Genomic DNA, 11,710 nt, shown 5'->3' on the forward strand with positions numbered 1-11,710 from the left:
GTGGGAGTGCATCTCCATGGACTTTATCACAGGTTTGCCCAAGGTACAAGGACGGGATTGTATTTATGTGGTGGTAGATAGATTAACAAAATATGCTCATTTCTTTCCTATCACCACTACCCACTCAGCAGCTCAGGTGGCAGAGGTTTTCTTTCAAGAGGTTTTCAGATTGCACGGATTGCCTCGGAACATTGTGAGTGATAGGGATAGTCGTTTCATGAGTCATTTTTGGCAAGAGGTATTTTGGTTATGTGGCACGGAGCTTACACCCAGCACTAGCTATCACCCACAAACCGATGGTCAGACAGAGATTGTGAACAAATGGGTGGAAGGGTATTTAAGGAATTATGTGGTAGCTCAGCAGCGAGCTTGGGTCAAATGGATATATCTTTGCGAGTATTGTTACAATACTACATATCACATCACTATACAGATGACACCCTTCATGGCACTTTACGGTTATGAAGCACCTAGTTTCTTGGATTTGTTGTTGGGCGACAGCCGGGTACCCAGTGCAGGAGAATTATTACAGGAGAGTAAGGATATAGTTGCTACTCTTAGATAATATTGCGAGAGCTCAGAACCAGCAGAAGCAGTATGCCAACCAGAAGAGGACTGAGCGTAGTTTTGAGGTGGATGATATGGTTTACCTCATGTTGCAGCCATACAGGAAATCTACTCTTAAGAAGAGTGGTGCAGAGAAACTCAAGCCACGCTATTACGGACCATTCAGGGTTATCAGGCAAGTTGGTGAGGTGGCTTATGAGTTGGAGCTTCCGGCAGATAGCAGGGTGCACAATGTGTTTCATGTGTCCCGCCTCAAGAAGGCATTGGGTCAGAATGTGGTACCTTCCGCAGTATTACCTCCTTTAGACGATGAGGGAAAATCGATTTTAGTGCCAGAATCCATCCTGGAGAGCAAAGAAAAGCAGCTTCGCAGAAGAGTGATCAGAGAATACTTGGTTAAGTGGAAAGATCTACCTATTGAGGATGCTACTTGGGAGGGGGAAGCTATTTTGCAGCACCCGGTGTTGAGATTGCTTGAGGCCAAGCAATTTCAGGAGGGGCGGATTGTAATGTCCCCTCTTTAGTTCGACATGACATTGATCATGGATTTTGCCTATTCCAGACTCTCGTAGGCAAATGGTGTGGAGAGAGAGTCAATTCTGCAGATCAGATGGTCATATCTTGCTCTTGAAGAAGTGTTAAGAGGTTATATTTTATTATTATGTGTTATTGGGGCCTACATGTTATAATTTTAAGTTGAGTTGCACTTTTTATTTTATAAAATTAATTTATTATAAAAAGTGCATTATAATGAGATTTTATAAAGGATGTTTCTAGAAGTTCTAGCAACTTCTTAGAAAAGTGAATAAATAGAGGGTTGGGCCTCTCATTTTGGACATGCTTGGATTTGAGATTTCTTCTACTTCTTCCATTGTGGAGCAAATTTTTAGTCTCTTGGGTCTACAAATTATTTGATCTTTGGGAACGAATCACTCCCTTGGATTGGCGACTTTGAGGGTGTGAAATATCACCTGAATTGTTGCATTTGAGGAGTTGGTAATTCAGCCATCTCATTTGGACTTCATTGAGATTTAGTTATAAGGGTTTACTTTGGTTGGAATAAGGGTTTCAGTTGTGCCCTAGCATTTGTGGATTGATTAACAGGGTTTGTAGACACAATTGTGCATTATTTTCAGACTGCCAGTCCAGGGTTTGGACCCACGTTTTTGCTCATAACTCCTAATTGGCTTGACGGATGAATTTCATATTTTAGGGGGTTATTCAGCAACCCTAGGCACCCAGATTTATTGCTTTTGGAGTGACAAAAAATGTTGCAATATTTTTATCTAGCAGTCGTACCAGGCTGTACGTGTACGGCTCTGTCAGTTAGGCAGTAGCAACAATTTTGTGAGTTGGTTTGGGGCAGATTGTGAAGTCTTCATGTGGCATTAATTCAGCATTCATATCCGGCAAAATTGGAGCTATTCCAGTAATATTGCAGCCTTATTCGGTTACATGCCAACTATTTGAAAAAATTCCTAAGTCCAGTTTGAGGGTTTCAGTGGCCTTTATAGTAAGGGTCATTACAGAAGGAGAATTTCTCCAAATTCTTAAATAGTTTGACTAATGTGTCTTCTGGTGATCAAAATAGAGTTGTGGAGCTCTAAAAACTTAGCAGATGCATACACATGGCCATAGAGGAGTTGTCAAATCAATTGAATGGTTTGAAGGAGTTGGCCAGGGAGCATTCTAAGTGGCTCTTGAGATACACCAATATACACGTGCCTAAGCATGAAGAGCTAATCCCAATCATAGTTGTTGTTAAGGCCTATAGGACAAAAGAAAACAAGGGGAAGAAGATGAAGTGATTCACATTTTGCCCCCTTTTCAATTTCTTATGTAATTATTGTAATACGAAAAATTGGTTTCCTACCATTTGTCATTTTTTTGAGAAGATGAACCGATTGAACTTCTATTGTAATGGTCATCTCAAAATCCTATATGTATGAAATTGAAAGATTAATAAAAGGTCAGTGAATTTTTGGTCTGAAGTACTTGATGTTGTAGAGTCAATTGAATGGTACCTTGTATCAATTATTTTCTATTCCATTTCTATTAGTTGTAGCTATATGTTTTCTCTTTAATCTAGATTGAAGCAAGGAAAGAACAGAGTTTATGTTTTCTCTTTAATCTGGATTGAAGCAAGGAAAGAACAGAGTTTCATTCCCCTATTTCAAGGCAGAGAATGAATGTGGTAGTGTCATTGCATGTTTGGAGAGGAATCCCTTAAAAGTTTTTCCCCTTTAGCTAACTTATTCTTCTTTGTAGTTTAGATTCTAATTGATTCAATTTAGTATTATTTGTTATGCTATTAAGCTTTATTAGTTCATAAGATGTGTGGGTTCATAAACTTAATCAATTTTTCATAAGTCTTTTCCTACCCGAGTTAGATCCTATTTAGGTCTAGCTTGGTTTTACCTGTTCTATTCTCAGGTCAAGAACACACCTCATATTAGTTTAGAAATAAAACATAATTCACTGCAAATCTACCATGTAGGGAGTTGTACCCATCAATTTAGAGAAAACCCAGTCTATCCATAAGTGGCTTTTCAACTATTTGTAATCAAATATTGTTTATAATTTGGGCATTCAAGAGACATAATTAATGAAGAATAAATCTATTTACCAATAGTTTCTTGTAGCACTATGTTAGGAGGTTGAGAACTAGTGTTCCCCTATGTTTCTTTTTGCTGGTACGGCCCCGTTAGTTGAGTATGAATGTTCTTCCTATTTTTGGGATGAGGGTTTAGGGTTTTGAGCCGTTATGCTGGCCATTTTTGCATATGGTGTCTGAACTCATTTATTTTTGGATTTTCAAGGTTTTTACACCCAAAGGCCAAATGGGTTTTAATTTCAAAATTTTTCCAATTTTGGGGTTTTTTGCCTCATCTTGTGTGCCACCCTATTTTCTCGAGTTTCCTTGGCATGAGTTGGGTTGTGGACCTAGATTATCCGCTTGGATGTTAGTCAGACCTTTATTTCATTTTATGTTGCATTGAGATGCATGTTGTGTCTATCCTCCTAGGTATGTTTTTGGTTGAGTAACTTTCTACTTATGTTCTCATCCAGTCCTTATGTTATGATCCGCATGATGGTAGTGCACCACTCATGTGTACATGTGCATACATTTTTTGGGTGACCTGTGAGGCCTAATCTTCTATGGTACTTCTAGAAGATATGATCATTGGGGTTGGGTTGGGAATTTGCATGCCTACGAGCACTCATTGTTGGATGAGCATGGGTAGGGTAGGGTAGCATATGGAGGAGGCTTCTATCTTCGCAGCGCAGTGTCTATTTCCTAAGGGCTGGCATGAAGAAATTTTAATTAAGTGATAACTAAAGAAAACATTGGGTGGTAATGAAATTTAAGATAATAAAATGTGTGTACGAGGCCCTCTGTTGAGGATTTGAAATGTACGATTTGAGCTTGGTCTTGTCAATGCCAAGCAACTCTCCATGATGTCAGCCCCTACTTAGTAGCCCATTGAGTGTCTAACTAGGACCTATAGTTTATGCATTATCTTTGTCTTGATTTCAATCATCATACTATCTGGCATGTGTATTAGCCATGGACATTTATTTTGTGTGTTTGTGATTGGATCATTATCTCCATCAGCACGACAGGTGTGGACCTATGAGTGTCACGTGGTTGGGAGGCATAGCTGCCTACACCACTACTAGGGACTGGTGTACAGAGATAGTTTGTTGTCCTAGTGCAACTGTTGCTGGATATTTTCACTTGATGCTTTGGGTTTTGAAGTACGCTTTCTTGGGATTTATGCTTTCATTGGGATGCTTGTATATCATGTTCAAATGATGTTAGTTATTGTTGCATTTCCTTATTATGATGATTAGCATATGATAGGTGATGTTATCTACTTGTAGGATTATCTTATGCTTTATTTATAGCATGTTAGATTTCCTTCTGCTTATGTTGTAGCATGTTTTAGGTAGTGATGTCCCTATTATGATAGTACCAATGATCTAATTGGTGGCTCGGGATGTTATGTGCAGGTGATGGCTAGGGCCCACAATGGTCTTATGATGCTATTGATGGATGGGAGGAACCACGTAATTAGTTTGTTTGTACTACTCATTGTGATGTTATTTCCATTTACTACAATGTTGCTTTCAGTACTCTATGATGTTTCCCTTCTATTCTTTTCCTTCACTGTATGCTTAGATGGTTTGTTGTGTTTCCATCTTTCAATATTGTATTCGAGTGTTTATGCCTCGAATTGTGGATCCACTACTCCCTGGTATGGAGGAACTTTGTTTCTTAGTTTTCTTAGATTTTGTCTTGGTTTTCTATTTTTGTTTCTTGGCATGCTGACTTGGGATCTCGCATGAAATTGCATTTTCTCACGCGAGATGGCAAGTCCTCACGTGGCATGTTGGGTTTCTTCGCGCAGCTTTGCACTTCTTCGTGTGAAACCCAACACTAGTTTGTGCTATGGGGTAGGAACTTTCTCATGCAATTTGATGCACCTTCTCATGCATATGGAAATTTATCGTGAGGCATGTTGCACATCTTCATGCAAGAATTTGGCACTCTATAGGCCTCGTGCAAAAAATAGGGGCCATCTAGGCTTGTCTAAGAAAAGTTTGAAAGTTGGTTTTGGACACCCTTTTGGGTTCTGCACCTTCCTAGTTTGAGATAGATTTCCTAAGGGGTTTAAAATACATCATTTAAGTTATACCTAAGATATATTTTAATATATGTGACGAGTCTTTTGAGATTGGTTCTAGACCTCTACGAATTAAGATAAAGATTCTAGGATTCATACTTAGCCAATTTTTAGGAGTAAGCTTTTATCTTTCAGCTTGGGTGATCTCTTTTGTTTTCTTGTTATATTTTGGTTAATAGTGGCATTTGGAGATCCATTGGTGTTTGGATGTTTGTTAGTCTTCTGTTGTAATCTTTGTGATCCTTCTATGTTGATTTTTGTGTGCATCCATACTTGTTTTTTTTGAAAAATTATCTTGGCTTATATTTATCCTTGTTTCCAAGGATCTTTGGGTGGGGCATTACAACTTTTCAAAATAATAATTAACATGGGTTTTTAAACCCTACTTGGAATTCACAAATTGAAACAACAAATGCAGTCAAATCAAAACTCCAAAATCCAAGCTTTATAATAATTTTTAACTTCAAACACCAAAATCAGTTTCCAAAACCTTATAGACATAATGAAATAATAATCCAAAAGCCTCGAATATAGGACTCAATAAGTTTTCTAAACTAAGGAACCTAACAAGCAAAAAATAAAAATAAAAATCTAATAATTAATCCTTTAATTAAGTCACTTAACTTTTAATGTGGAATTTGTAATTGTATTGTCATAGAAAGTGTACACTTGCTTTGCAAGACCTTTTAGCCCTCTATTTTGGCAATGTTCTAGAACATAGATGCATTTATGTTTGATTATTTCTTTACTTTGAGTTTTTGTCCTTTTTTTTTACTATTGTTTCTTCATCCTCAAGATCCTTGAGTTTATTCCAATGCAAAAAATTCTCCTAGGTTGAGATTGACGTCGACCTCAACCCAAGGGATTTTTCCTTGAGATCTCAAGCCCATCTAGGGGTTTTCAATTTAATTTCCCATCTAGTGTAGGGTTCCCTTTCGATTTTGATTCCAATTTTGATATAAAATGAGGCTTACTGACTTTATTTTCCTATCCATCAATGGCATGCACAAGATCCAATCTACAAGCATGTTATTCGTGCAAGCCAGAATCACTTCTTCAAGTCATTATTTGCAAGAAATATTTCAAGATCCATTTAAGGATTTTATGTCTACCAAAAAATCAGTCATTAAATGTCCTTACAATCATGTCATCATCCATGAATTCCCTCCTCAATTTCTTGTTGCTTTCTTCCTTGGAGATAGTGGAGTTGGCCATCAAGGAAGGAGATCCACATTCAAGCTTTCCAAAATATACTTAAATCCATATTTCTATAATTTGACACTTCTAGATTTACTACATTTGTGTAAACATCCTACATTATCATCTTACATAATACATCTTTGTGGATAGAAAATATAAATCCATTCATAGAGATTTTCCAAGTAAGGTGAATATTTACATTTGTCTTACTTTTACATGTGTTCTCATTTCAATGTTAATTCCTAAACCAAAGCTTGATCAAGGAAAGCCCCACCCCCACCCCCACCCCCACCCCCAACACACACACACACACACACACACACACACACACACACACACAAAATTCTAGTTTTCATGTGTGTAAGAGTAGATCTACAAGTTTTAAGAGTAATGAATTAAGATTTAGAAACTAGGGTTTAGCTTTCTAGTGGACCTTTAGATTTTAGGATTTTTGTGCAGATAAAGTTGAGGTTGACCTCAACCTCAACCCAAGTTAACATGGATCCTCCATGACTACTTTTACTAGAGGCTTCTAGAATTTCAAGAACTGTAGATCTCAACTTAAGGGTTTCGAAACTGGTCCTATTCCTATATTTGACATAATTTGAGAAGTGATTTTTAGATTTGACTTGGTACCCCCTATTGGATCTTGAGGTGATTTTAATTCCTTATTTTTAATTTCATAGAACTGAATGTGTCAAATCTAATATTTTCAAGTGCTTAGTTATCATACATCTATTTATACTTACAAATCAAGTGGTCAACCCCACTTGCACTAAGAAAGCACTAATCAAATTAATTAATCACACAACATTAAAATGAAGGAATATTCTATAGAAAGAGATCCTTTGAGAATGCAAATTTTTTTTTAAAAAACTTGAATTCAACATTAGCACTTATTTGTATCCTCTTTAAGTAGTGCTAATCTAATTTAGGCCCTTTGAAAGGTTATAATTGAAAGTCCCTTTTTCACTTTCCCTAATGTACATTATAATTAAGATATTTTTACACCATATTCATCACTCCTCTTAATTTTTATGATAATAATTAAATTCTCATAATGGTTGTGCATATAATTGTATGATCATAGTTAAATTTTTTGATAAAGAAAATAGGTTTTGAAGGGCCCCTGAAACCCTTTACAATGCTAGAGAATAAAACATTAAAAGACCAAGCTAACAAGAAACAGAGCTAAAAAGGGACACCAACCAAAAAGTCTAGTTAGAAAGGCTATCAACACAGGGGCCACCTAAAACAACACAAAAATAACAACCAAAACTAGGAGTCCATTGTTCATGAGGAGGTTCACAACCTCCTTCTCCAAAGTGTCCATCTTGCCTGTAGCCTCTTTGATCTTAGTGAGCTCATTATTGTACTCAGAGACTTTCTTATTCTTGTTGGACCTAGTCTTACTCCTTGGGCCTTCTGTATTAGCTCCAACACCCCCATCATCTGTGATGATCATCACCTTTTCCATTCCCTTTCCCTCCAGTATGCTAATAGGAGCCTTGAGGTTTTTATTGAAGGATTTTAAGACAAGGTAGCTCTAGTTAGCTGTGACTCATAGGGTAGCTTGAGTAGCATCCACTTTATTGGTAAGATCCATCACTTTTGCTTTTAGGCTATAGAAGGAAGCAAGGTCAGCATACTAGTTCAAATCATCTTTTTCCCCTTCCACATAGGTCTTCTTTCCTTCCATCAAACTCATTCATTCTTTAATCTCAAAAATTTGGTAGAACAATCATTTAATGGCCTTGAAGTTGTCCATCATGTTATTCTTAGCATTGTTGAGAAAGTTGAAGTCATGTTCCTTGTTGTAGTCACTCATGATCAACATAGTAGGTTCAATGAGCTTATGGAGTTCCACCTTCCCTTTCAAGTATTCATGAATTTGCAGGTTGATAGTTTCTTTGGCAATCCCCAAGAGAATTTTGTTAATGTGCATGTTTTTCCAAGTTGTCACCCTCCCTTTAGTAGATGCAATAACTATCACATTTTTGTCTTTCATCGTTCTTCCATAGGGTTGGTGGGAGTCTCAAATCCCTATTGGTCTCCCAGGTTCATATTATTGATAAGGCTTTGCTCCTTGTCCTCCTCAAATCCCACAGTCTCCTCTATTGGAATTCTTTAGAATAAATGAGAGGGGGGGTTGAATCAGTTATCCAAGGTCCAGATGTACAAATAAAACTTTTTATAGCTTAGTTAACCCATATCCATAAAACATATTCATTATACATGCATCCATTATATCATACGATCACTTAAACTTGTGTAGGTTATTGTCAAATCAACTTTGCAAAAATGTAAACATGAAACATAACAGATTCAATAACACATTTGACACAATAATTTTATGTGGAAACCTAATTTGGGAAAAACCACCAATAGCATGCTACTCATTCTCACTCTTTTGAAGTGATGCCCTGTGAAAGGCCAACCCTATTAAAGGTTACAATTCACACTATTAAATTTGACCTAGTTAGAGGATTTCAATCACCCTATTAGGAGTGAGCCTTGTTAGATGACTTTAGATCATTCACTTGGAGTGTCACTTAGTTAAAGGATTTACAAATGACTGTTAGGTCAACCTTAACCCAAAGGATTTACCTTAGACTGATAAAATGATTAGAAAGCAATGGTAAGGCTTGATCTGATAACAACTTACAACTCACTTTGTAGATTATAGATCTTTGTTTTAGTCCTTCATTCTATGTGGCTTTCACACACTTTAGCTCTGACAGCTTGTCCAACCTTCAAGCATCCATACCCTTAAGCCTTCTTGCTTTGCTTGCTAATACCAATCACTTCTCTTTGGTCACTAAATGAAGAAATACCTTAGACTCCTTGTCTTCCTTAGGTTCTCACACATGACAACCTTTGCTTCTAACCATCCATCTCTATAAATAGAAATTTTAGATCTTTTGTCGTTCATCTTTTATCGTCCATTTTAGGGTTAGGTAGGATTAGGTAGAATTCAATGAATCTACACAAATTTTCATTTTATTCCCTTCTAGAAACTTCTCATTCAATCCTCTTTAAATTCACCTCAAAATGGTCATCTTGAATTTTGTGCCACCAGCTTGTCAAGATTATCTTCCACATGGTTCACACAATCCAAGAAATTAAACTTTCATCTCAAATTCATGATCTTGCTCATAATGTTGACAATTGTCATTAACTTTCTTTTGATGCTCGACACATATTGTGTTCCTCGGTATCCACTATCAAATCACTCAGCACAAACTAAAGTTTACTAGTGCTCAACATCAACTAAACTTTACTCAGCTAATATGGTATCACTTAGCATACACTAAAATTGACTTTTCTCAGCTCCAACTAATTTTTTGCTCAGCTTACACTAACTTTTCTTAGCACCTACTACATAGATTATTAAGCTTGGCAGGCATAATTCATTTTACTTATTCTTCTGAACTTAATCAGTGTATCCATCATTTGCAACCTTAAGTAGATAATCAATGCACTATAATATCGATGTCTTAACTGATCTTTGTACTCCTTTTCCATATCATAACTCAACCTTTCCTCTAGATGCTATTGTTACCTCATTTGATCAAATCCTCTTCATCAATCAAACAAATGATAGTACTCAAATCATCTAAATGATTGTCTTACTAGCAAGTAGCGGGTTTGACATCAATGACAAAACAATGATTGAAACACATTCTCATACTTGCATCAATCTATTTTCAACATCCTCTTGATGTGGCCACTTTTTTTTCCTTTGGGGGTCTTTCTCACAACCTCTTCCTCCCCTTTTGTTTTCATCTCCTCACCTACCTCCTCATCATTCTCAAAGGATGTCAACCTTCCTTTCTTCTTTCAAAATTTCAAGGGCTTTTTATCCTTCCTCTTTTTCTTAGCAGTGCTAGTCTCCTCAAGTGTGTACAAAACCACCATATCCATGTTCATGTCATCCTTACTAGGGCTAAGATCATCTTCATAGTTAACAAGATTGTCCTTTTTCACCCTTTAATGAAGTTGATCTTTGGAAGTTTTCTTTTTGTTATTTTTCTTCTTACTCTTGCTCAGTTCAAAGTCCTCATAAGAGTCAAGACCATCACTCTCTTCCTCCTCTGAGGATGATTGTAGTTAAAGTTATAATTAATATTTATAGCACATTACCTAACATGCAATTTTATGATATCATTATTCATATTAACTATGCATTTAATTTCAAATAAGATTTTATATATTTATACACACACACACACACACACACACACACACACACACACACACACATAATTAATCTCCACAATAAGACTTTTAATGTATGTCCTTTAAATAGTTAAAGGTATTTAATTTATTCTTATTAACTAAATAACCATGTATATAATATTCTAAATTCTTATAAGATATAACTGTTTAATCCACATAATTAATCTTAATTAAATCACTTAACCAACAAAGACCACACCATCAAAACACATGACTACAATCACACAAGAACATTGACCAACCCAAAATAGTAATCATGCTCAAAGGAAGAGTTCATAAATTCATGCCAACTTGATGGATTTAGATAATTAGTCAATCAGACACATGCCCACTACTAAAAGATATTTGATGGTTTAGATTGGGATTTGGATATGTATGTTATCTCCCCTCTCTTACCATTTTGATGTTGCTATAGAGCACACTCATCCTAATAATACCTATATATATACATACTTGCAAATCTTGCTAAGCAAGTGACTACTATTTTTTCCCTCAACCACATCAGATACAACAACCATAAACATAAAACATACATACTAACCATACACATGCAAGTATGGGATAAGTAAAAACCATAATATACCTAACATCATCATATGCTAGTAAACATCGCCATCTAACTAATATGATATAAAACATATAAATGAGGTATCAATATTTTGCATCAAATAGGCATTAATCACAATAAAACATCATAAAATATAACTTAAGATGTAACATTCATATGATAAGTTTTCTGAAATAGTTTGACATCGCCAAGTGAAATTGTAACAAACAACCAGGGTATTACAATTATTATTCTCATTAACCTATTAGAAGTGGATATGCTCTTGAAACAAACAATGATTTCCCCAAATGTTTATGATCTATTGATGATATTAATATTCTAATATGCAAGCCAAAGAAGAAATCTAATTTAGAGAGTCATTTTATATAGACCTCTTTAAGAAAGTGAATACCATTCTATCCCTCAACCTCATCAAACACATCAATCATAAACATAAAACATACATACC

This window comes from Cupressus sempervirens, chromosome 9 (genome assembly GCF_028749045.1).
Source record: "Cupressus sempervirens isolate cs-2001-9-10 chromosome 9, ASM2874904v1, whole genome shotgun sequence".
Classification (NCBI taxonomy): Eukaryota; Viridiplantae; Streptophyta; class Pinopsida; order Cupressales; family Cupressaceae; genus Cupressus; species Cupressus sempervirens.